Here is a 27,930-nt window from a genome sequence, read left to right on the forward strand (position 1 = left end):
TTTCTTTGTCCCTGTATCTTCCCGTACTTGTGCACTTGGCAATAAATTCAACAGGACCTGAGAAATCTCAGTGAGATTTGATTAGTGATGATCATCTTGGCAGCTCGGTAGGTCGAATGTATGAGACAGTACACTGTTAAATGCAAAACCCTGAACAGTGTTGATGATCAGAGGGATCTTAGACTCCAAGTTCATCGCTCCCTGAAAGAGACTGCACAGATTGATCGGGTGGTTAAGAAGGCAAATGGCACGGTTGTCTTTATTAGTTGAAGCATTGAGTTCAAAAGTCGGGAATTTGTGTTGCAGCTTTATAAAACTAATTCGACCACATCTGTAGTGTTTCATACAGTTCTGATCGCTCCCATTTTCGGAAGGATGTCGGGGCTTTGGAGAGGGCGCAGAAGAGGTTTACCAGGATATTGCCTGGATTAGAGGGCCTGAGCTATAACAGGAGGTTGGACAAACTTGTGTTGTTTTTTCGGAGCTGTGCCGGCTGGGGCGAGACTGGATAGACGTTTATAAGATTACCAGAGGATTAGAAGCCATGTCTCAGAAAGGCAGCGTCCATTATCAAGGACCTCCAGCACCCAGGGCATGTGGTTTTCTCAATGTTACCAGCAGGTAAGGAGGTACAGAAGTCTGAAGGCTCACACTCAGTGATTCAGGAACAGTTTCTTCCCCTCTGCCATCCGATTGCTAAATGGATATTGAACCCTTGAACACTACCTCACATTTAAAACATAGTATTTCTGTTTGTTGCACGATTTTTAATTTATTCACAGTGATACGTACCCCGTAACTGGGTGTCTGACCAGCAGAGAAAGAAGAATCCGTTGGAGTCTGGTGGTACCAAACTAAAGATGTTTATTAGTAAACTACATAATACACTATCAAAAATGCAAATATACATATAAAACAAGTTAGCAGTAATAAACCTAAAAGTGTAGGAATAATAATAATAAATAATAAACTAGCTCTATCGATGTCTAGGGGTAAATGAATTGTCATAGGAAAGTATAGAGTTCAGTTCATAAATGCTGAGGTGGTTATGGCTGTTGTATTGAAATCGTTGGAGAGAGAGTGAGAGCGAGCGAGATGTAACAGCAACAGCTGCGGCAGGGAAACCTTTTGTGGCTTTCTTAATCCATCATATCGTTATGGCCATTCAGTTATGACCCCTCCCTCCTTCAGCTAGACCATTCTTCTGTGGTGGACTCATCACTCTGGCATGAGTGGAGACACACACAAGTCCCCACTGGCCCTGCTGTAACACTGTGAGCTTTACTGACCGATCTCCTGGTTCGGTCTCCGAAGGTGGTGTCTGAAGGGTGTCTCTCCAGACCTGCCTTTTATCCCCACTCACGGGGTCTCAGCTATCCAACAACTCTGAATGACCGTGTCCATCAAATCAGGCCACTACTGCTATCTCCTGAGGAATGTTAAGGAGCAAAGTGAAGTCCTTGTAGTGGAAGGTAAATAATCCAGGAAGAGTCATAATACAGTAAATCAACAGTCTCTCTCCCCCTCTTATCTGTAGCAGATGTTCTTGCCTGGGCGTTAACTCTCTCTTTCATGAGCAGCATAACAACAGCAATAGTTCGTAGTTCTCAGGAGGGGGGTTGGGAATGGTTAACTCTGCACCCCATTGTCCATCAGGTCTGTTCATCACTCATAACAACAGAAACATAGAAAACCTACAGCACAATACAAGCCCTTCGGCCCACTAAGTTGTGCCAACATCTCCCTACCTTCGGAATTACTATGGTTACCCATAGCCCTCTATTTTTCTAAGCTAGTTTTTCTTTATTTTTCTCCAGTGTCTCTAGGTACCTATCCAAAAGACACTATCATACCCACCTCCACCACCATTGCTGGTAGCCAATTCCACACACTCACCACTCTCTGAGTAAAAAACTTATCCCTATCATTTCCTCTGCAACTACACACGAGCACCTTAAACCTGTGCTGTCTTGTCATAACCATTTCAGACCTGGGAAAAAGTCTCTGACTATCCACACGATCAATGCCTCTCACCATCTTATACACCTCTATCATGTCACCTCTCATCCTCCGTTGCTCCAAGTAGAAAAGGCCGAGTTCACTCAAACAATTTTAAAAAGGCATGCTCCCCAAACCAGGTAACATCTGTGTAAATCTCTGCAACCTTTCTATGGTTTCCACATGCTTCATGTAGTGAGGCAACCAGATTGAGCAAATTGGGGTGTGACCAGCATCAGATATAGCTGCAACATTACCTCTCGGCTCCTAAATTTAATCCCGCGATTGAGGAAGCTCAATGCACCATATGCCTTCTTAACCACAGAGTCAACCTGCGTAGCAGCTTTGAATGTCCTATGGACTGGGAACCCAAGATCCCTCTGATCCTCCACACTGCCAAGAGTCTTACCATTAATACTATATTCTGCCATCATGTTTGACCTAACAAAATGAACCACTTCACACTTATGCTGGTTGAACTCCATTTGCCACTTCTTAGCTCATTTTTGCATCCTATCGATGTCCCGCTGAAACCTCTGACAACTCTCCACCCTATCCACAACTCCCCCAACCTTTGTGTCATCAGCAAATTTACTAACCCATCCCTCCACTTCCTCATCCAGGTCATTCATAAAAATCATGAAGAGTAAGGGCCCCAGATATATGTATACTGTAATTGATTTAGTTATTTTTATTATTTTAATTAGGGTTTTTTTGTTCTATATTATGTATTGCATTGAACTGCTGCTGCACAGTTAACAAATTTTCTGACACACGCCATTCATAATAAACCTGATTGTGATTCTGAGTGGACTGATGATACATTTTTCCTGGGGCTTGAAATGTCTGATACATTTCAGGTGAGAGGAGATCTGAGCGGCAGGTTTGCTTCTTTCCACAGAGTGGTGGGAGACCCCACTGGTCACATGATCACATTTGCCCCTCCCATTTAACAACAGATGGGCAGCATCTGCCCATCTGTTTCTGAGGCACTCACTTCGCGCATGCTCTCTGTCTCCGGCTGGGCGGTGTTTTCATTTCCGCTCAGTGCTGAAGTACTTCATCTGTGGGATTGGGGAAGGGTCCTCATCTTCTGGGTGGGGGAGCCAGGGATCTGGATCACTGTCTGCGGGCCGAAGATATTGCGTTCCCATTGTTGAGTATTGAGACCAGTCCCGAGCAGGGAGATCCATTGTTGGCCGAGAGCCCTGAACTGATCACTAATTACTCATTTATTTTCCGATTATCTGGGCTTGTCAAAAATGTGTGGACTTCACTTAACCTGCATTGAATGATTCAAACCAGGAGCCCAGGCTGTCTATTTCCGCAGAGTTGAAATGGAAGTCCCGCCAATAGGTCGCCACTGTGTTCATTAACTTCCCTGAACTCGCCTCGTTTCCTGAGGCTGCTCACATTTGTCCTTGAGCTTTCTGGCTGTTGTGTCTTCTCCCGGACTGGGTTGGGTGAGAAAGGAGAACGTTCCAGGTTGTGGGGATCTTTGATTTCACTGCCTGCTTTACCGAGGGACTGGGAAGTCTAGGGGGGAGAGTGGTTTCTGTGATGTGCATGTGGCCGAGTGGTTAAGCAATCTGAAGGTCATGAGTTTGAGCCTCAGGCCAGGCAGTGCGTTGTATCCTTGAGCATGGCACTTAACCACACATTGCTCCTGCACGTTTATAGCCCAGATGGATCAAATCACCAAATCCTGTTCCTGTGTCTTATGTATTACCATGACAGAATAATGACTCCTTCTTGGAGGATGGAGGGATGTATGGTTAAGTAAACCTACCAACTGCTGAAAAGCCTGGATACAGTGGACATGGAGAGGATGTTTCCATTAGACTGTGATCTGACAGCACAGTCTCGGAATAAAGAAGCTTCCCTTTAAAACTGAGAGGAGAAGAATTTTTTGGCCAGAAGATGTCTGATCTGTGGAATTTGTTGCCACAGAGGCTGGTTGAAGCTGCCATTTGGGTATATTTATGACAGCGATTAACATATTCCTGATTGCTGAGTAGCTCAGGGTTACAGGAGGAAGGCAGGAATATGGTGTTGGAATGAAAATCAGCTGTGGTTAAATGGTGGGGCAGACCAGATGGATCGAATCATCTAATTCTGTTCCTGACTGAATGATGGCTCCTCCTTATCCCGTATCATTTTGTGATGTGTGAATGACAATAAAAAAATGTTTACTGAGATCATTATATCAGCCTTCAACGTTTTGTTCTTAGTAACATTAACCAGAAATGTTTGGTTCTCCTTTTTATTGTTATTGTGCTTCATTATCTCTCTGGTTAAAGTTAGACCTGCGGTGAGAGGTTTATTGGAAGAAAAAGCCCAACTAGAAGTAAACCACGGCTGAAGACGAGGGAACAGCAACAAGTGAACCAGCCTGAGGACTGAAAGCATTAACTGGAGAGAACAGCTCTGCCTCAAGAGACTCGGAGATTCCATTTATTCAGTCAGGAGAAAGTTTGGTGAGTCTCATTTACTCAAACTCTGATCCTTTAGACATTACATACCTGTATAAGGGAAGGTGGGATATAGTTGGAGCGAGACTGAATGAGCCCAGAAGAACCATTTATGCCTCTGTCAGACCCAGTTGCAATCGCTCCAGGTCTGGTAATGAGCTTCCAGCTTCCAGCCCTTTAAAACCACTCCTATTCTGTGGAAGTCGAATCTGGAGAGAGTCACTCAGAGACCGTATAAGTACAAATGCTTTGTTCCAAGCACCTGAGGCTTACTCAGTTGGTCACTCAGACAGACACAGTCGATGACTGTCCCCACCCAATCCATTAACTGACTAACAATTCCCCTTACACCACAGATATATCCATTCAGATACTCCCCACGCAACACAGGCTGGAGCCAAAGATATTTACTACATGACCCGCCCCTATAGACAAGTTACAGAACAGTCATAATGGCTTCCAGACACAGAACAGACTGAAGCTGTCCTATCTCTTCGCATGAGTGCACATGGAGATAAGCATCCTGAAACCCTAGCTAGCTACCCTCAAGAAGAAACATGGCTCAGCATGGCTTAGCACATCTGTTGATCATCAGCAGTTTCTTTCAGAAAAACAGGCTGCTATTGTTTAATGAAGTGTTAACCCTTTTACATACTTTATCATTCCATCTTTTAGATCATTACATGATCAACAAAGCAGTAACCTTTTACAGAGAAAGCAACCGAGTACAGCTTTGACTTCTCAGTGGGTAATGACAGTGTACAACAGTAATTATAACAAAGATATGTACAACTATTAGGCCATAATGCAGTATCATGCCCCACATATTACCAAACAGGCCTTCAAGATCACCGTTTCGATCCTTCGGTGAACCCGTGTAAATCCTGCCCTACTTTCTTGATGCTGTCAATCTCCGTTGCAGTGTGCTCGGAGAGGGATGTAATGTTAGCAGATTCATCAGGGATATAGGTTCAACATTCTGTGTCAATAATAGCACAGGTTCCCCCTTTCTCAGCTAGGATAAAATCTAAAGCCATACAATTCTGTAGGACTGTTTGTCATATTGCAATAATTTCTGTGGATATTTCTGTTACTTGGGCCTGTGTTTCTGTCAGGGCCCCTGCAGTATTGTGGCCAGCTCCTCAAGTGCTGTATCCAAATTGATTATCTCTCATAAATTCCTGGCTACTCCATAGCAGAGAAAAGTAATCATCCAAAATCAATCAGTCTCAGTTGTTCCTCTCGGCTGCTGGGCACCTGCAAGTATGGCCAGGATGCATGTTTCCCAGTATAGGAAGTTCCGTTTGGTGGGGGCCTGAGACACCATTCCTCAAAACACTGACAGCCACAGTCATCTATGACTGGACCACAGGTCCTCATCTCACTTCCCCGGATGTTATTTGAGAAAGCCCAGGCTGAGAGTTCCTCACTCTGGTTGAGCAGGATTACTGACATTGGAAACATAGTTTTACCATGCTGTGGAATTTCAGCACAAACCCAGCAGGCCCTGAGTTCTACCTGTTTGGCATAAGTATGACAGAAAGACAGAAATGTGTTAACATGGGGGCCCCCGGATGCTGGGGTGAGCCCTCTCAAAGACATAAACATGAACACCACTAACAACCAATACATTCCCGTTAGTCCGAGAGAGCCCTTCTACACAGTTCCTTCAGTAACATGTTTGGCACCTAATGATGTATCCACCGAGATTGCCCCTTCAGTTTCACACCCATGTGAGTGGTCGGCAACACCTAATATGGTCCTCTCCACCGAGGTCCAAGATTCCCTCAATCCCAGTTGTTTGTCAGGAAAAAAATATCCCAGGTTCCATGGTGGGATAGTCACCCCTCTCTGCAGAGTAGTTCTCTTCCTTGTAAGCCTGTCGTACCTGTGAATGTATGCTTGGAAAATTTTGGTTAGTTGGCATATATATGTCCCCATGTCTTCCCCTTGGGTATGAATATCCAATTTTGCTGGTAGACTTTCTGGGAGCAATGGTACACAAGGTCTTAGTCCCCAGGGTGTCATCATGGGCCATCCATAAATGATTTCAGCTGGTGACAACCCTGTGGGGTAACCCTCATGTGGAACTGGGTGATGGTAGGACCTTCAACCGAGTCCAGTCTCCACTGTTAGTTTGGCCAATTTACTCTTCAGAGTGCCATTGGCTCTCTCCACTGTGCCAGCGGCCCGTGGGTGGTGTACACAGTGGAATTGTTGCTTGATAGCTAGTTCGTTACGTATGCCTTTGTTTACTTTCATCACAAAGTGTGGGTCATTGTCAGAGCTCAGCATCTCTGCCAGGCCGTACCCGGGAAGTATTTCCCGTAATAATACCTTCACAACAGTCACAGCAGTATTATTGGTAGTTGGAACAGCTTCAACCCATCTACTAAACACATCTATAATATATAAGCAGTATCTATAGCAATGTACTCTAGGCAATTCAATAAAATCAACTTGTAGACACAGAAAAGGATCCACCTGGCAAGGGAGTCGTACCCAGTGTGCAGGGTACAGGTTACCAACCACTCCCTCCTTTCCCAGGTGTGTACAATTATGTATCTAATCGACCAATATTGGTAAAAACTCTGTAGGAACACAAACCTGTCCCACTGGGGTGATCCAAAAACCTAGGTCGGGGTCTTTCTGGCACCCCATCTGGGACCACAGTTTTCACTCCTCCTCAGAGGTGTCCCCCTGAGAAGAACAAAACTCGAGGTAGCTGTAGAGTGGTGTGTAAGTTCTTTCCAAAGGTGACATTACTAATGGGGTGGCCAGAGGAAGTCAGGAATCCCCATGTTCCCAGAGAGCCCTGTAGTCATGTACAATTCCAAATGCATAACGGGAGTCTGTGTAAACGTTCCCACTTTAGTCTGTTGCTGGGATACAGGCACGAGTCAGAGCAAACAGCTCAGCCTTCTGGGCAGAGACAGCTGCTTCAAAAGAGGCTTGCTCAATTACTTCACTGTCCATCACTATCGCATAGTCAGGATATCGTTTTCCTGCTGGATCCACAAAGGAGCTTCCTTCCTCATAAAACGTTGCCTCAGGATTGAGGGGATATTGCAGAATGGATGGGAGAGTCTGTCCTTCTTTCATGGTGATCCAGACAGGGGGACAGTTGGTGCGACAGATTTCTTGGCCTGAAATTACACAGAGATGGGATACAGCATCTTGGGATTGGACACTATTAAAAGGTTGTCTTACCAGATATCCCGTCTTCACCTCAGACTCCTTCCCGTATTAGACTAGACCCGCGGCCAAGTCTTGCCAGTCTCCCTCAGTGCTGGAGGCTTGTTTCGTTAGGGTGTAGGCCAGGAACCCTGGGCTCTTTGGCTTGAACCCAGTGCAAACCCTAATGGTGGTATGGGGAACTACCAGTTCTGTCTGTCGCCAAAGGAAATCTGGAAATTCGGCCAGTAAAGCAATACCGTCTCTTCCTTTAACCTGTCTAATCACCATGACTGGGAACTTCTGTCCATCGAGTGGTGCATAATATTGGCTTTCCTCTGTGGCGCACCCTGTAGGGTCAAAGCACAGAGTCACATGAGGGTCGGCTGCTGGCAGAAGGAGTGGAATCTAAATTAAGTGCCCTCCACTTGGGGGTCGGAAACTGGGGAAGCTGCCGGTTGTTCACCTGTCAAGGGTGACAGCATTGTCTGTGCAAAGAATCTCGACTTCCAACAGACAGAGCAAGTCAGATTACACCCCCCCGTGTGGTGGTGACTGTAAATGAAACCTCACACTGGCTCCCCTGGAATTCCACCTGCAGTGGCTGGGTACGTGAATACGTACGTTCCGTGCCTTCGAACCCTGACAGAGTGATTATAATGTCTGATAGCTGGAATCCCTTTTCCAATACTATTTCCTGATCGAGAGTGGTTGTGGTTGCCTCATATCAATCATAAACGGAACTGGATTTCCAGCAACTTGCAATATTACATTGGGCTCTTCCTGAGGGTTGGCACTCATGGTTGGAAGCATCGTCTTGTCAGTTTCTAAACGGGTTGTTGTCCCTACCTGTCCCGTGCTAGGTTTTTTCTCCCATTTCTGTTCCTCAGATATAGCCCGCTCGCGTCCTTCTTCCCGCTGAGCATATTCAGCTTTAATATTAGTTTCCTTCGGGGTTGATCGAGATTCGAAAGTTGGGTCCTAATGATATGTCAAAGCTCGTCACATTTGATTTCGGTCATTGTCAGTCCAATCCATATTATTTGTTTTAATCATGTTGGCTAACTTAGTTGGTAAGCATTGGAGCAGTAGGGCATTGAACTGGGGGAACAGATTCCCATCATTAAAGTCTTGGTCTCCTGCAAAGGTGCCGTAGCAGGCCACAAATCGCTCTCAATAGTCTGGTCCTGATTTCCCAGCCTTATGTTTGCATTCAGGTACTTTAGTGATGTTTACAGGTTGCTGGAGAGCCCTTTCCAAAGCTTGAATGATTTGGTCCATCTGTTCATTCTCATTATGTTTTCCCGCCTGTGACTGCTGATAGGTTTGGTATCTCAATTCTGCCTTCAATTTCCACCCCTCATCAGCTGAGAGAATCATGCAGCAGAGACCAAATAAATCTTGCAGAGTCACATTAAACTTTTGTGTAGTACTGTGGACACACTGAGCAAACTGTGCTGGTTTTTCTTTTCTATCTGGGGCCTGATTCATGATCATTATCATTTCTTGAGGCTTCCAGGGTGCATACACAGGAATCACTGAGGGCTGTCCCTCCTCCTAATCCTAGGGGGAGCGTTTGCTACTGTTGTTCAGGAGGATTGAAACTAATGTGGCAGGGGGATAGGAACAAGTGCAGAGAGACAGAGGGGTGCAAAATGAGAGTAGAAGCAAAAAGTAGTAAGGTGAAAAGTAAAAGTGGCAGGCAGTCAAATCCAGGGCAAAAATCAAAAAGGGCCACTTTTCAACATAATTGTATAAGGGCTAAGAGTGTTGTAAAAACAAGCCTGAAGGCTTTGTGTGTCAATGCAAGGAACATTCGTAATAAGGTGGATGAATTGAATGTGCAGATAGTTATTAATGAATATGATATAGTTGGGATCACAGAGACATGGCTCCAGAATGACCAAGGATGGGAGCTCAACATCCAGGGATATTCAATATTCAGGCGGGAAAGACAGGAAAGAAAAGGAGGTGGGATAGCGTTGCTGGTTAGAGAAGAGATTAATGCAATAGAAAGGAAGGACATTAGCCTGGAGGATGTGGAATCGATATGGGTAGAGCTGCGTAACACTAAGGGGCATAAAACGCTGGTGGGATTTGTCTACAGGCCACCTAACAGTAGTAGTGAAGTTGGGGATGGCATTAAACAGGAAATTAGAAATGCATGCAAAAAAGAAGTTGTAATGTGTGACTTCAATCTACATATAGATTGGGTGAACCAAATTGGTAAGGGTGCAGAGGAAGAGGATTTCTTAGAATGTGTGCAGGATGGTTTTCTGAACCAACATGTCGAGGAACCAACTAGCGAGCAGGCCATTCTAGACTGGGTATTGAGCAATGAGGAAGGGTTAATTAGCAATCTTGTCATGTGAGGCCCCTTGTGTAAGAGAAACCATAATATGGTGGAATACATCATTAAAATGGAGAGTGACATAGTTAATTCAGAACCAAATGTTCTGAACTTAAAGAAGGGCAACTTTGAAGATGTGAGATGTGAATGAGCTAAGACAGACTGGCAAATGATATTCAAAGGGTTGACAGTGGATAGAAACATAGAAAATAGGTGCAGGAGTAGGCCATTTGGCCCTTCGAGCCTGCACCGCCATTCAGTATGATCATGGCTGATCATCCAACTCAGAACCCTGTACCTGCTTTCTCTCCATACCCCCAATCCCTTTAGCCACAAGGGCCATATCCAAATATAGCCAATGAACTGGCCTCAACTGTTTCCTGTAGCAGAGAATTCCACAGATTCTCCACTCTCTGTGTGAAGAAGTTTTTCCTCATCTCGGTCCGAAAAGTCTTCCCCTTTAACCTTAAACTGTGACCCCTCGTTCTGGACTTCTCCAACATCGGAAACAATCTTCCTGCATCTAGTCTGTCCAATCCCTTTAGAATTGTAATCGTTTCAATAAGATCCCCCATCAATCTTCAAAATTCCAGTGAGTATAAGCCTAGTCGATCCAGTCTTTCTTCATATGAAAGTCCTGTCATCCCAGGAATCAATCTGGTGAACCTTCTTTGTACTCCCTCTCTGGCAAGAATGACTTTCTTCAGATTAGGGGACCAAAACTGCACACAATACTCTAGGTGCGGTCTCACCAAGGCCTTGTACAACTGCAGTAGAACCTCCCTGCTCCTGTACTCAAATCCTTTTGCTATGAATGCCAGCATACCTTTCGCCTTTTTCACCACCTGCTGTACCTGCATGCCTCCCTTCAATGACTGGTGTACAATGACACCCAGGTCTCGTTGCACCTCCCCTTTTCCTAATCGGCCACCGTTCAGATAATAATCTGTTTTCCTGTTCTTGCAACCAAAATGGATAACCTCATATTTATCCACATTAAATTGCATCTGCCATGAATTTGCCCACTCACCTAACCTATCCAAGTCACCCTGCATCCTCTTAGCATCCTCCTCATAGCTAACACCGTCGCCCAGCTTCGTGTCATCCGCAAACTTGGAGATGCTGCATTTAATTCCCTGGTCTAAATCATTTTTTTATATAACAAATAAAGCATTTATTAAACACTGAAAAACAAACTCCCAAAAGTAGACAAACCGCTAACGTAACTGGAAATCAGCTGCTGTGCGGCAGCATAAACAGTTCTTAAAGCAATAAAGCTTAAACAGTTCTTAAAACGATGTTGCAAAAACAGTTCTTCAAAGTAGTACTGCAAAAGTTCAAAATGCTTACAGTCCATTAAAGGAGAGACTTTTTAGACAATTTCAATTCTCTTTCACGTCGTGTTGTTGTGGTACCCAGTCGAACTATACTTTTCCCGGAGAATTTACGAAGATGAAAATGAAACGGCTTAAAGGCACTGACCTTTCCTTTATAAAACTGTGCCCAATCCTCTCTGCTATATTTCGCAGGGATTAACATGGGGACAGCCAACGAATTCTTTCTGAATGTGGATCAAACAAGGTCGAACCTGTTTCACCGTCGAAGTCGACTTTTCTTGATCTTTTAGCTCCCGAACTCCGATCTTCACTCTCCACTGATTTTTAAATGGCAGTATTATAAAGCTGTCGATGACCTTTTAAACTTTAGGCATTAATTAAAACTCCACCTTTCAACCAAAAAAACGAGATAACAATTCCTTCTCTATTGTCAAATGGTTTCTTTGATGCTTATTAAATTTCTTAGAAAAGTAAGCTACTGGATGATCAACCTCATCACTCTCATTACTTTGCATTAATACTGCTCCTGCAGCCTCATCACTAGCATCTACAGCTAATGAAAAAGGTTTTTCAAAGTCAGGTGCCTTTAGCACAGGCTGTTGACATATCATAGTTTTCAATTTTTCAAATGCTTCTTTTTTAAAAATATTTATTTATTAATTTTTAGAAAATTACAAAGAATAAATGTGATGATAAATAGTGAGAAAAATAATATTAACCCTCCCCCCTTAAACCTTATCTAAAGAGAGAAAAAAAAAGAGAAAGTTTGCCTGGATATCGGAGGATCCCCACATGCTCCATGGAGTTCAAAATAATTTTAATATTTATTTTTACTTTCCCCAATTACTTTATAATTTTATCTTCAAAGGACCTATATATTTAATCCTATCTTTTGTAGGTATGGGAGCCAAATTTTCAAAAATATATCATATTCATTTCTTAGATTGTATGTAATTTTTTCAAGTGGAATACAACTATGTATTTCATTAATTCAACAATCCATAGTTAAATATAAATCAGATTTCCAAGTAACTGCGATAACTTTTTTGGCTACTGCCAATGCAATTTTTATAAATTTTTTCTGATACTTATTCAATTTAAGTTTCGGTATTGTCCCTTCAATGTCTCCTAATAAAAATAATACTGGACTATGTGGTAGTTGTACTCCAGTAATTTGTTCCAATAAAAGTCTTAGATTTATCCAAAATGGTTGAATTTTAAAACAAGACCAAGTAGAATGTAAAAAAGTACCAATTTCTTGATTACATCAAAAATATTGGTCAGACATATTTGAATTTAACCTATTTATTTTCTGTGGTGTTATATATAATTGATGTAAAAAATTATATTGTATTAATCTAAGTCGAACATTTATTGTATTTCTCATACTATCAGAACATAATCTTGACCAGTTTTTTCCATCAATTTTAACATTCAAATCAAATTCCGATTTTTGTCTTGATTTATGAATTCCTGATTTAATTGTCTGTTTTTGAATCAAATTATACATACAAGATGTAAATTTTTTAATTTTACCTTTTCGAATTAATATTTCTATTTCACTAGATTTTGGCATCAACGTTGTTTGACCCAGCTTTTCTCGTAAATAAGCCTTTAATTGAAAATAACAGAACAGAGTGTTATTTGATATTTTATATCTATTTTTTAATTGATCAAACGACATCAATATACCTCCTTCAAAACAATCACCTATATATTTAATCCCCTTTTGGAACCAATTATGTAAAAGTTTATTATCTATTCTAAAAGGAATAAGCCTATTTTGAATTAAAGTTCTTTTTGCTAATAAAGATTTCTTTATCTCATTGTCCATAGTTACCTTATTCCATAAATCAATCAAGTGTCTTAATATAGGAGATTCTTTTTTTCCCGTATCCATTTAGATTCCTATTTACATATATAATCTTCTGGTATATTTTCTCCTATCTTATCTAATTCTATTCTAATCCATGCAGGTTTTTCTTCATCAAAAAAAGACGCAATAAATCTAAGTTGATTTGCTTTATAATAATTCTTAAAATTTGGAAGTTGTAACCCTCCGAAATCAAATTTACATGTCAATTTTTCCAATGATATTCTTGACATCTTTCCTTTCCAAAGAAATTTCCTTACATATTTATTCAGTTCTTGAAAAAACTTCTGAGGTAATTTTATTGGTAAAGTTTGAAATAAATATTGCAATCTAGGAAATATATTCATTTTTACAGCATTAACTCTACCTATTAATGTTATTGGTAACATCATCCATTTATCAAGATCCTCTTTTTTTTAATAATGGCAAATAATTTTGTTTATATAAATTTTTTACATTATTATCTAAATACCTAATATTTTATACCGTTTATTGACCATCGAAATTGAGTTACTAATCGACATTGATTATAATTTCCTTTGGTAAGGGGTAAAATTTCACACCTTTCAGATTTTCGGAGAAGGACTTCTGAGAATCGGAGCAAGAGTGAGGTGGAAGCCATTTTGAATTTTACCGGTTTTCATCTGAGTTGAGAGAGGCGGGACTGCGCAGGCGTGTGACGTCGGGCAGTGAAGTGCGGGAGATTTAAAAGGAACATAGCCCGATACAGCGGGCAGCGTCGTTGCGGGCAGTGGAGTGAGCCGGGAGTAGAGTGGAGGCCTAAGGGCTTTGGCTCAACGGGCTTCGGCAGAACCGGGCGAGGCGAGGAAGACCGGAGCTGCAGAGCTCTCACAGCTAGTTGCTTGGTAAGTATTGGTAAGTAGTCCTGCTTCCTTTTACACTTATGACTTTAAAAGTATTGTTAAATAGTGTGATAGTTAGTTGTATTGGGGCAAAGGGTTCTTGCATAACTAATACTAGTACATTAAATTAACTATATAGCATGGAGCAGGTGATGTGTTACTGTTGCGAGATGTGGGAACCGGTGGACCCCATTGAGGGACACGGCGACTATATTTGCAGCAAGTGTTTGTTGCTCGAGGAAATCCAGCTTCATATTGATGAGCTGCAGTCCGAGCTTCAGACACTGCGACACATCAGGGAGGGGGAGAGTTACCTGGACTCTGTGTACCAGGAGATAGCCACACCTAATAGATTAACTAATGTAGATTGCAGTCAAGCACAGGATGGTGTGGCTATGAGTGAGGCAAGTAGGGGAATCCAGGAGGTAGGGCTGGAAGAGATGCAGGCCTTGCTCTTGTCCAACAGATTCGAGGCTTTAACTCCCTGTGAGGGCAGGAGCGGGGACTGTGGGGAGGATGAGCAACCTGCCCATAGCACCATGGAGTGGGGGGCCATTCCAGAGGGGGGAGTCAATAGAAATGTTGTAGTAATAGGGGACAGTATCGTCAGGGGGATAGATAGGGTTCTCTGCAACCGAGAGCGAGAGTCCCGAAGGCTATGTTGCCAGCCTGGTGCCAGGGTTAAGGACATCTCTTCTGGGCTGGAGAGAAACTTGCAGTGGGAGGGGGAGGATCCAGTTGTCTTAATACACATCGGTACCAATGACATAGATAGGACAAGGAAGAAGGTTCTGTTACAGGAATATGAGCAGCTAGGGGTCAAATTAAAAAACAGAACCTCAGGGGTAATAATCTCTGGATTATTACCTGAGCCACGAGCAAATTTGGCTAGGTTAAATAAAATTAGGGAGTTAAATGCGTGGCTCAAAGACTGGTGTGGGAGAAGTGGGTTTTGCTTCTTGGGACACTGGCACCAGTACTGGGACAGGAGAGAACTGTTCCGGAGGGACGGGCTTCACCTGAACCAGGCTGGGATTAGTGTCCTGGTGAATTATATAACTAGGGCTGCAGAGAGGTCTTTAAACTAACTAGTGGGGGGGGGGGGGGAGGATTCTAGAGAGCAAATAATTAAAAAGACAATGGAGAAGGTAATAGATGTAGGTAAAAGTGGAGGAATAAAAAGACAGAGTGTGTCAGGAGGGGAAAGAATGTACGGAGATAAGCGTAAAGTTGTACAAAAGGAAAAGGTAGGAAATAAGTGTCAAACATATTTGAAAGTCCTTTATTTGAATGCACGTAGTATTAGGAATAAAATTGATGAGTTGACGGTACAAATAATTACGTATGGTTATGATATTGTGGCAATTACGGAAACATGGCTGCAGGGTGACCAGGACTGGGAATTAAACATACAACGGTATTCGACAATTTGGAGAGACAGGCAAGAAGGAAAAGGAGGTGGGGTGGCTATGTTAATAAAGCAAGAAATCACTGCAATAAAGCGAAATGATATTGGCTCAAAGGATCAGGATAACAAAACAATTTGGGTAGAAATAAGAAATAGTAAAGGGAAAAGAGCAGTGGTGGGAGTAGTCTATAGGCCTCCAAACAGCTGTAACTCAGTTGGACGGAGCATAAATCAGGAAATAGTTGGGGCTTGTAATAAGGGGATTTTATCTTTCATATTGACTGGACTAATCAAGTGGGACACAGCAGCCTTGAAGAAGAGTTTATTGAGTGTATTCGGGATGGGTTCCTTGAACAATACGTTACTGAGCCGACAAGGGGGCAGGCAGTCTTAGTAATGTGTAATGTCCTGTGTAATGAGACAGGACTAATAAAAAAATGTCCTAGTAAAGGATCCTCTTGGAATGAGTGACCATAGCATGGTCGAATTCCATATTCAATTAGAGGATGAGAGGGTTGGATCTCAAACAAGCGTACTGAGCTTAAATAAAGGAGACAATGATGGTATGAGAGCGGAATTGCTTAAGATGGATTGGGAAAATAGATTAAAGGGTAGATCAGTACTTGATCAGTGGTGTATATTTAAGGAGTTATTTTACAACTATCAAGAAAAATATATTCCACTGAAGAAAAAAGTGTGTAAAAGAAAAAATAGTTATCCGTGGCTAAGTAAAGAAATAAAGCAAAGTATATGACTAAAAAGAAAGTTATATAAGGTAGCTAAATCTAGTGGGAAGATTGAAGATCGAGAAGCTTTTAAAGATCAGCAGCAAATAACAAAAAGATTGATTAAGAAGGGGAAGATAGATTATGAAAGTAAATTGGAGATAAACATAAAAGCAGATAGTAAGAGTTTTTATAGTTACATAAAAAGAAACACGGTGGCTAAAGTAAATGTTGGTCCCCTAGAAGATGAGACCGGGAAATTAATGGTAGGGACATGGAGATGGCGGAAACGCTGAACAAATATTTTGTATCAGTTTTTACAGTAGAGGACACTCAAATTATCCCAACACTCGATAAACAGGGGGCTCGAGGGGGAGAGAAGCTAACTACGATTCAAATCACCAAGGAAATGGTATTTGATAAATTAATGGGACTGAAGGTGGATAAATCCCCTTGACCAGATGGCTTGCATCCTAGGGTCTTAAGGGAAGTGGCGGTCGAGATTGTGGATGCATTAGTGATAATTTTTCAAAACTCGCTGGACTCGGCAATGGCCCGGCAGATTGGAAAAATGCTAATGTAACTCCTTTATTTAAAAAGGGCAATAGACAGAAGGCTGGGAATTATAGGCCAGTTAGCCTAAAATCTGTGGTTGGCAAAATGTTGGAATCGATAATTAAGGAAACAGTAACAGGGCATTTGGATAAACATAGCTTAATAGGACAAAGTCAGCATGGCTTTACAAAAGGGAAGTCATGTTTGACAAATTTGTTGGAGTTCTTTGAGGACATAACATATAGGGTAGATAAAAGGGAACCAGTGGATGTGGTGTATTTGGACTTCCAAAAGGCATTTGACAAGATGCCACACCAAAGATTATTACTTAAAGTAAAAAATCATGGGATTGGGGATAATATTCTGGCATGGGTGGAGGATTGGCTTTCTAACAAAAAACAGAGAGTTGGGATAAATGGTTTATTCTCAGACTGGCAGTTGGTGACTAGTGGTGTTCCGCAGGGGTCGGTGTTGGGACCCCAACTCTTTACAATCTATATTAATGATTTGGAGAAAGGGACTAAGTGCAACGTATCGAAGTTTGCTGATGACACAAAGATGGGAGGGAGTGTAATGAGTGCGGAGGACATTGAAACCCTGCAGGGGGACATAGATAGGCTGAGTGATTGGGCAGACATTTGGCAGATGAAATATAATACTGACAAGTGTGAGGTCTTGCACTTTGGCAGGAAAAATAATGGAGCAAGTTATTATCTAAATGGAGAGAAATTGGAAAGTGCTTCTGTGCAAAGGGATCTGGGGGTCCTGGTGCAGGAAACACAAAAAGTTAGTATGCAAGTGCAGCAGGTGGTCAATAAGGCCAATGGAATGCTGGCTTTTATTGCTAGGGGGATGGAGTATAAGAACAGGGAGGTCTTACTGCAGTTGTACCGGGTATTGGTGAGACCACACCTGGAGTACTGCGTGCAGTTCTGGTGTCCATATTTAAGAAAGGACATACTGGCTCTCGAGGCAGTGCAGAGAAGGTTCACTAGGTTAATTCCGGGGATGGGTGGGTTGATGTATGATGAGAGGTTAAGTAGATTGGGACTCTACTCATTGGAGTTCCGAAGAATGAGAGGCGATCTTATTGAAACATATAAGATTGTGAAGGGGCTTGATCGGGTGGATGCGGGGAGAATGTTCCCAATGATGGGTGAAACTAGGACTAGGGGGCATAATCTTAAAATAAGGGGATGCCGTTCCAGGACTGAGATGCGGAGAAATTTCTTCACTCAGAGGGTAGTGGGGCTGTGGAATTTACTGCCCCAGAGAGCTGTGGAAGCTACTACACTCAATAAATTCAAAACGGAGATAGACATTTTCCTGGATAAAAATGGCATTAGGGGATATGGTGAGCGAGCAGGTAAGTGGACATGAGGCTAGGTTTAGATCAGCCATGTGATCTCTTGGACCAGTTTTCGATAGCCTGGATGGGTCGGAGAGGAATTTTCCAGATTTTTTCTCCTCAATTGGCAACTTGTTTTTTTTTCCCCGGGTGATCACATGGGTTTGGGCGGGATGAATAATAAAATAAAATGGGCGGCATGGTGCCCTGTTGATTGGCACTGTTGCCTTGTGGGATTCGGTGAAAACTAGAGTTAAGATTGGATCAGCCATGATCTTGTTGAATGGCGGAGCAGGCTTGAGAGGCCGATTGGCCTACTCCTGCTCCTATCTCTTATGTTCTTATGTACTTTATACCCTGATACTTGCCCATATTCTTCCAATCTAAAAGATATTCTTTGCAAAGATTGCAATGGGTTTGTTAAATAAATCAAAACATCATCAGCAAATAAATTAATCTTATATTCTTCTTGATTAACTCTAAAGCCCCCAATGTATGAATCTGTTCTAATTAATTCAGCTAATGGTTCCATTGCCAATACAAATAAAGCAGGTGATAATGGGCAGCCTCGTCTAGTTGACCTCGTTAAGCAAAATGGTGTTGAAATCTGACCATTTGTAGCTACTTTAGCTTGAGGATTAGTATTTAAGGTTTTAATCCATTGTATAAAAGATTTTTCTAACTCATATTTTTCCAATACCTTAAATAAAAAATCCCATTCCAATCTATCAAATGCTTTTTCTGCATCCAAAGCAACTGCCACACTCATTTCCTCTCTTTTTTGTGCCAAATGAATTATACTAAGTAACCGGGTTATATTATCCATTGATTGTCTGTTATTAATAAAACCTGTTTGATCCATATGTATTAATTTTGGTAAATATTTAGATATTCTATTAGATAAAATTTTTGCAATTATTTTATAATCTGTATTCAACAAAGAAATAGGCCTATATGATGTTGGTTTTAAAGGATCCCTATCTTTTTTTGGCAATACAGTTATGATCGCTGTTAAAAAAAGATTGTGGGAGTTTATGCATTCTTTCCACTTGGTATATTAATTCCATAAAAGGAGGAATTAATAAATCTTTAAATTTTTTATAACATTCAGGAGGAAAACCATCTTCTCCTGGGGATTTATTACTCTGAAGTGATCCTAAAGCTTCTTCAACCTCTTTTAATATAAAGGGCCTATCTAATCCTTTCTGTTCTTCCAAATTTAATTTTGGAAGGGTTATTTGTAATAAAAAATTATCTATCTCAGCAATCTTATTTTGTGATTCTGATTGATATAGTTCAGTATAAATTTTTTTTAAAGTTTCATTAATTTCTAAAGGTTTATAAGTAATCTTTTTTACACTTGTTCTAATTGCATTTATTGTTTTAGAAGCCTGTTCTGTTTTCAACTGCCAAGCAAGAATTTTATGTGATCTTTCACCTAATTTGTAATATTTCTGTTTAGTTCTCATAATTACTTTTTCTGTACGATATGTCTGGAGTGTATTATATTGTAGTTTTTTATTAACAAGTTGTCTTCGTTTTTCTTCTGTCATATATCTCCTCATCTAAATCATTAATATATATTGTAAACAACTGATGTCCCAGCACTGAGCCTTGCGGTACCCTACTAGTCACTGCCTGCCATTCTGAAAAGGTCCCGTTTACTCCCACTCTTTACTTCCTGTCTGCCAACCAATTCTCTATCCACATCAATACCATACCCCCAATACCATGTGCTTTAAGTTTACACACTAATCTCCTGTGTGGGACCTTGTCAATAGCCTTTTGAAAATCTAAATATACCACATCTACTGGCTCTCCCCTATCCACTCTACTAGTTACATCTTCAAAAAATTCTGTAAGATTTGTTACGTATTCAGGCAACAATAAATATATATGAGTTAGGCAAGGGCTTTTATAACAAATAACACGTTTATTAAACACTGAAAACAAACCCCCCAAAAGTAAACAAACATTAGCTTAACCGGAATTCAGCTGCTGTGCGGCAGATTCGCAGTTCTTAATAGCGTTGCAGTTCAAACAGTTCTTAAAGCGGTATTGAAAAATAACAGTTCTTTAAAGCGGTATGCCGAAAGTTCAAAAGCTCACAGTCCATTTAAAAGGAGAGATTTTTTAAGGCGATTTAAATTCTCTTCCACGTCGTTGTCCTTCTATCCCCAGCGTCAAACTTTCCCACGAAGAATTTTATGAAATATAACGGCTTAAAGGCACTGACCTTCCTTCCACACTATTCTCAATCTCCCGCTATCCCAGCGGAGATTAACACTAGAACAGTCAACGAAATCCTTCCGAATGAGGATCACACAAGGTCGAACTTTCCACCGTCGAAAATCGACTCTCCTCGATCTTTATCTTCCAAATTCTTATCTTCACTCTCCACCAGCAAAGAAACCGCTGGCAATGAACTTTTAAATTTTAGGCATTAGATAAAACTTCATTTTTCAACTAAACTGCGTCATCACATTAAATCACGCAGTGACATGAAGTCATCTTGGCAAATCTAGCCACGAACTGCCCCACCTGACAGGGTGGGTCTTCCTTTTATACCCTGTAAAAAAAAAACTGTCACATGACCTCTATTGGCGGGAAAATGACATCACTCCACCATCACAAGACCATTACCTCAAGTCCAGTATAACTTCAACCCCAGTCACGTGACAAGGGTACCACTGTCATGTGTCACGGGTACGTAACAGATTCGTCAGACAAGATTTTCCTTTCACAAATCCATGCTGACTTTGTCCGATGATTTCACCTCTTTCCAAATGTGCTGTTATCACATCTTTGATAACCGACTCCAGCATTTTCCCCACCACTGACATCAGACTAACCGGTCTATAATACCCCAGTTTCTCTCTCCCTCCTTTTTTAAAAAGTGGGGTTACATTAGCCACCCTCCAATCCTCAGGAACCAATCCAGAATCTAAGGAGTTTTGAAAAATTATCACTAATGCATCCACTATTTCTTGGGCTACTCTGGGATGCAGACTATCTGGCCCTGTGGATTTATCTGCCTTTAATCCCTTCAATTTACCTAACACCACTTCCCTACTAACATGTATTTACCTCAGTTCCTCCATCTCACTAGACCCTCGGTCCCTTACTATTTCCGGAGGATTATTTATGTCCTCCTTAGTGAAGACAGAACCAAAGCAGTTATTCAATTGGTCTGCCATGTCTTTGTTCCCTATGATCAATTCACCTGTTTCTGACTGTAAAGGTCCTTACATTTGTCTTGACCAATCTTTTTCTATTCACATATCTGTAAAAGCTTTTACAGTCAGTTTTTATGTTCCCTGCCAGCTTTCTCTCATAATCTTTTTTCCCTTTCCTAATTAAGCCCTTTGTCCTCCTGTGCTGGTCTCTGAATTTCTCCCAGTCCTCAGGTGTGCCGCCTTTTTTTTGCTAATTTATATGTTTCTTCTTTGGACTTGATACTATCCCTAATTTCCCTTGTCAGCCACGGGTGCACTACCTTCCCTGGTTTATTCTTTTGCCAAACTGGGATGAACAATTGTTGTAGTTCATCCATGTAATCTTTAAGTGCTTGCCATTGCATATCCACCGTCAACCCTTTAAGTATCATTTGCCAGTCTATCTTAGCTAATTCACATCTCATACCTTCAAAGTTACCCTTCTTTAAGTTCAGAACCTTTGTTTCTGAATTAACTATGTCACTCTCCATCTTAATGAAGAATTCCACCATATTATGGTCACTCTTACCCAAGGGGCCTGGCACGACAAGATTGCTAACTAACCCTTCCTCATTGCTCGATACCCAATGTAGAATGGCCTGCTCTCTGGTTGGTTCCTCAACATTCCTATGCAATGGCAAGCATTTAAAGATTGCATGGATGAACTACAACAAGTGTTCACCCCAGTTTGGCAAAAGAATAAACCAGGGAAGGTAGTGCACCCGTGTATGACAAGGGAAATTAGGGATAGTATCAAGTCCAAAGAAGAAACATACAAATTAGCCAGAAAAAGTGGCACACCTGAGGACTGGAGGAAATTCAGTGTCTAGCAGAGGTGGACAATGGGATTAATTAGGAAAGGGAAAAAAGATTATGAGAGAAAGCTGGCAGGGAACATAAAAACTGACTGTAAAAGCTTTTATAGATAAGTGAAAAGAAAAAAATTGGTTAAGACAAATATAGGTCACTTACAGTTAGAAACAGGTGAATTGATCATAGGGAACAAGGACATGACAGACCAATTGAATAACGACTTTAGTTCTGTCTTCACTAAGGAGGACATAAATAATCTTCCGGAAATAGTAGAGGACCGAGGGTCTAGTGAGATGGAGGAACTGAGGGTAATTCATGTTAGTAGGGAAGTGGTGTTAGGTAAATTGAAGGGATGAAAGGCAGATGAATCCCCAGGGCCAGATGGTCTGCATCCCAGAGTAGCCCAAGAAATAGTGGATGCATTAGTGATAATTTTTCAAAACTCTTTAGATTCTGGATTAGTTCCTGAGGATTGGAGGGTGGCTAATGTAACCTCACTTTTTTTAAAAAGGAGGGAGTGAGAAACCGGGGAATTATAGACTGGTTAGCCTGACATCGGTGGTGGGGAAAATGCTAGAGTTGGTTGTGAAAGATGTGATAACAGCACATTTGGAAAGAGGTGAAATCATCGGACAACATCAGCATGGATTTGTGAAAGGAAAATCATGTCTGGCGAACCTTACAGAATTTTTTGAGGATGTAACTAGTAGAATGGATAGGGGAGAACAAGTGGATGTGGTATATTTGGATTTTCAAAAGGCTTTTGACAAGGTCCCACACAGGAGATTAGTGTGTAAACTTAAAGCACACGGTATTGGGGGTATGGTATTGATGTGGATAGAGAATTGGTTGGCAAACAGGAAGCAAAGAGTGGGAGTAAACAGGACCTTTTCGGATTGGCAGGCAGTCACCAGTGGGGTACCGCAAGGCTCAGTGCTGGGAACCCAGTTGTTTACAATATATATTAATGATTTAGACGAGGGAATTAAATGCAGCGTCTCCAAGTTTGCGGATGACACGAAGCTGGGCGGCAGTGTTAGCTGTGAGGATGCTAAGAGGATGCAGGGTGACTTGGATATGTTAGGTGAGTAGGCAAATTCATGGCAGATGCAATTTAATGTGGATAAATGTAAGGTTATTCACTTTGATTGCAAGAACAGGAAAACAGATTATTATCTGAATGGCCGATTAGGAAAAGGGGAGGTGCAACGAGACCTGGGTGTCATTGTACACCAGTCATTGAAAGTGGGCATGCAGGTACAGCAGGCAGTGAAAAAAGCAAATGGTATGTTGGCATTCGTAGCAAGAGGATTTGAGTACAGGAGCAGGGAGATTCTACTGCTGTTGTACAAGGCCCTGGTGAGGCCACAGCTGGCGTACTGTTTGCAGTTTTGGTTCCCTAATCTGAGGAAAGACATTCTTGCCATAGAGGAAGTACAAAGAAGGTTCACCAGATTGATTCCTGGAATGGCCGGACTTTCATATGAAGAAAGACTGGATCGACTAGGCTTATACTCGGTGGAATTTAGAAGATTGAGGGGGGATCTTATTGAAACGTATAAAATTCTAAAGGGATTGGACAGGCTAGATGCAGGAAGATTGTTTCTGATGTTGGGGGAGTCCAGAATGAGGGGTCACAGTTTAAGGATAAAGGCGAAGCCTTTTAGGACCAAGATGAGGAAAAACTTCTTCACACACAGAGGGGTGAACCTGTGGAATTCTCTGCTACAGGAAACAGTTGAGGCCGGTTTATTGGCTATATTTAAGAGGGAGTTAGATATGGCCCTTGTGGCTAAAGGGATCGGGGGTATGGAGAGAAAGCAGGTACAGGGTTCTGAGTTGGATGATCAGCCATGATCATACTGAATGGCGGTGCAGGCTCGAAGGGCCTAATGGCCTACTCCTGCACCTATTTTCTATGTTTCTATGTGTGGAAAATTAAAATCTCCCACAATCACAACCTTGTGCTTACTACAAATATCTGCTATCTCCTTACAAATTTGCTCCTCCAATTCTCGCTCCCAATTAGGTGGTTTATAATACACCCCTATAAGTGTTACTATACCTTTCCCATTCCTCAATTCCACCCAAATAGGCTCCCTAAATGAGCCCTGTAATCTATCCTGTCAAAGCACCACTGTAATATTTTCTCGGACAAGTATTGCAAACACCCCCCCCCCCCTTGCCCTTCTGAAGCAACGAAATGCAGGAATATTTAGTTGCCAATCACACCCCTCCTGCAACCATGTTTCACTAATAGATACAACATCATTTTTCCAGTTATTAATCCATACTCTAAGCTCATCCACCTTTCTTACAATGCTCCTAGCATTAAAATAGATGCATTCAAGAAACTTTCCACCTCTTCCTCTCTGTTTATCCCTAATGGTGCAAACAACTTGATTATCTCTTTTTTCCCCTTCTCCCCTACATCTTCGGTCTGAGTGCTCCTACATCAGGGAGGAAGTTCAAATCAGCTCTGTGTTAAATGTTTAACCATCACGGTGACTGAAGGCAGCTGCAGGTTCATGAGGGACTGTGACTGTCAGATTCTGCAGTTCTTGCGGCTGTTCATCGCACCCAGGACTGAACCCTGGTCAGTGAATATTGGAGGAGTCTGTTCTACCGATGTTAGCCTTAAACTAGACTGGCATTTAATATTGTGGATCTGTGAACGATAAATCAGTTCTCTATCAAATCCCGTGTCTCAGGTACTTACTGTCTCTACCACACTCACAATGTACACTAGAAAGGCCACTCAGCCCATCTGGTTCCTGCCCATGTTTCTGTTCCATATCAGTATATCAAAATCTATCCCTGCCGTTCCCCTCTCACTCTCCCTGAGATGACAGGTTGCAACTAGTCACCACTCCGTGGGATAGGAGATTTCCTGTGAATTTCATGGAAACATATAAATGCACAACACATTACAGATGCTTTGTCCCACTTTGCTGTGTTGACCATGTATCTTACTCTAGAAACTGCTTAGAATTACTCTACCACATAGCCACCCATTTTCCTAAGCTCCATGTACCTATCTGAGAGTCTCTTAAAAGACCCTATTGTATCTGCCTCTACCACCGTCACTGGCAGGGCATTCCACAAACACACACCACTCTTTTCTTAAAAAAGTTAGCTCTGACATCTCCTCTGTACCTACTTCCAAGCAGCTTAAACCTATTCCCCCTCGTGTTAGCCATTTCAGCCCTGGGAAAAAGCCTCTGGCAATCCACATGACCAAACCCTCTCATCATCTTATACACCTGCATGAATTTCCTGCATGATTTTCTCCAGGCTGAATAAGACGATGAGCTCACTGTGGTTTTGACGTTCTCTCTCTCTCTCTCTCTCTCTCTCTCTCCTTGTTTTTGATGTCACAGCCCCGCCTCACTCAGGCACTTAAAGCGACACTCACAGTAAGCGAACCTGCGGTCTCGTAACACAATGCACCTCTAAAGTCTGACAGCAGACTAGCGAGTGAATCTTCGATGGTGCAGAATCAGAAACCAAAGAGTTGCCAGACTGAGTCAGGGCTTTGGGGCTCCAGAGAGAGATGGGGTCTAGAGTTTACCAGGAGGAGGAGGAATCAGACCAGCAGGATGTGGCTACAAAAGAAAGGTCAGAAACATTTGTAAACTGGTTGACCGAAAAAAATGTGGTTAATTTCACGCAGCAAATGTGGAGAGGAATAAAAAGACAATGTTTAGGCCAAGCCCCTTCAGCATGCCTAGCCTGTATACACCGCTTCTTAGTTGCTCTCTGAATTGCAGAGTTCCTCCAGCGTTTTGTGTGTGTGTCTCTGTATTTCCAGCAACTGTAGAATCTCCTGTGTTTTATAACTGCATTTTACTTTGGCATTAGATACACGATGATATTGAGTATATTGTTTATGGGAGCCGCTTTCTGCGTTAAAACAGCTGCAAATTTTTTCTATACACACTATAAAAAAAAATGAGGCATGGACATTGAACCGGTGCTTGCAGAAATGTTTAATGGCACCGTGATTACCCATAGGGCCATGCGTTAAGAATTTTGCTGTGCTGAAGTGCCGATGAAATGCGCAGGCGTCAGGCTGAGGACGTCCCCGAGTATCACGCATGCGCGTAGTACACAGAAGGCCTTGAAAATGTCGGCTGCAGGTAAGAACGATTCTCCATGTTTTTATCTTAAACACTGAATTCACAACAATTCCTGTGAAATCTGGACACCGTGGCCAACAATCCCGGGACAGTCCTGCTCTCGTCCCTGTCTCTCAGCACCACGATCCGTACACGGGCCCTGGGGAGCTTCCGGCTGCAGAGTGAATGGGAACCGATGGATCTTTCAGACAGAGCTGAGCTCCAGCTATAATAAAGGCAAGGATTAGGAACTGAGAGAAAGGGAACAAAATCTTTTACATCACCAGTTGAGAAAATCACCTTTGTTCTACCTCCAATCACTAATAAGAGAAAATCTGAAGATACTGGAAATCCAAGCAACACACTCACAAAATGCCGGCGAAATTCAACATTAGTACTCTTTTCCATAGATGCTGCCCGGCCTGCTGAGTTCCTCCAGCATTTTGTGTCTGTTGCTTGTTCTACCTCCTCTTGTTCTGGACTTTTCTACCCGTGAGAGCATGTTTAGTCCCATTCTCTCTGAGTACAATAATGATATCAAACACCTTTGCCCTGGGCAGCAAGTAGCTTTCACATTACACATGTGCCAGACTCCAGTGAGACAGACTACTGCCCTTCCCTTCATATTCATTGGCATTGCCATCACTGAGCTCACCACTGTCAGTCATTGGGGGAGGCTTCAGGGGAATACAGAAACTGGTGATACTTGTGTGTATTCTGGTGTTGCAAAAGTTGCTGGGGAATTTGCAAGTGGGAAGAAGTGAAGTGATATTTGGAAATCTGACTTTTTAAAGCATAACTTAGCAAGTAAACCACATATGGACAATATGCAAAAACTTTGGTAAGAAAATCCTTCATTACTCATTACAGGCCTGCTACATAGGTTGTGTGAGTGTGCAGATGAACTGGATCGAACCCAGAGGAGATCAAAGTTCCTGTTGACAGTGATTTGCTCGCTGTGAAAATGAATACCTCTCTATAAAAAAATCACTGTGCACATCTTGTCACTGGGTAAAAAAAATGCACAGTGCAAGACTTATGTACACACTGGTTATTACAAATTAGAGGGGGTATTGGAGGGAAGATGGGGAGACCTGTAGTGTCCCTGATGCCCTCACTTACAAGAAATGCATCCAGCTGCAGCTTGTAACCCTGCACTTTAAGGAGTTGGAACTTGAAACACATATGGGGATTGTTGGTCATTTCAGATACCAGCACTCTGCCCAGTCAGGAGATGATTTCTCTTCCAACTTCGGTTTAACCTCAATGTAACAGTGTGATACCAAATCAAACCTTGGCAACTCAAGTAATCTCATCTGAAATGTTGTCCTACATCCATTGATGGATTTTGTAAATCTTTTACAGGTTAAAAATGAGAAGGAATTCATCTCCAGGAATCTCAAACACGGCACGCCAGTTTTGTTCTCTCTGTCTGGATATTTAAGAAGTGGAGCGAGGGATTCAATCGACCATCCTTCCTGCTCAGACTGTGGGGAGGGATTCACTTGGTCATTTGAACAACTAGCAAGCCCGGCATTTTACACAGGAGAAAGGCCGTTCACCTGCTCAGACAGTGGGAATGGATTCACTTGGTCATTTCAACTGAAGGTACATCAGCAAGATCACACTGGGCAACGCCATTCATCTGTTCTGTGTGTGAGAAAGGATTCATTCTGTCTTCC

The 27,930-nt window shown here is 42.1% G+C and overlaps 1 long non-coding RNA gene across 1 annotated transcript; it reads left to right on the top strand.

The window, feature by feature from the left end:
- Positions 1–3,807: 3,807 nt before the first annotated feature.
- On the top strand, positions 3,808–27,930 carry LOC140720349 (uncharacterized). Its single transcript, XR_012097167.1, has 5 exons — positions 3,808–4,475; positions 13,774–14,069; positions 23,107–23,214; positions 26,145–26,269; positions 27,614–27,930. It is a non-coding gene; the product is annotated as an uncharacterized lncRNA (long non-coding RNA).

Source organism: Hemitrygon akajei, unplaced genomic scaffold (assembly GCF_048418815.1).
Source record: "Hemitrygon akajei unplaced genomic scaffold, sHemAka1.3 Scf000041, whole genome shotgun sequence".
NCBI lineage: Eukaryota > Metazoa > Chordata > Chondrichthyes > Myliobatiformes > Dasyatidae > Hemitrygon > Hemitrygon akajei.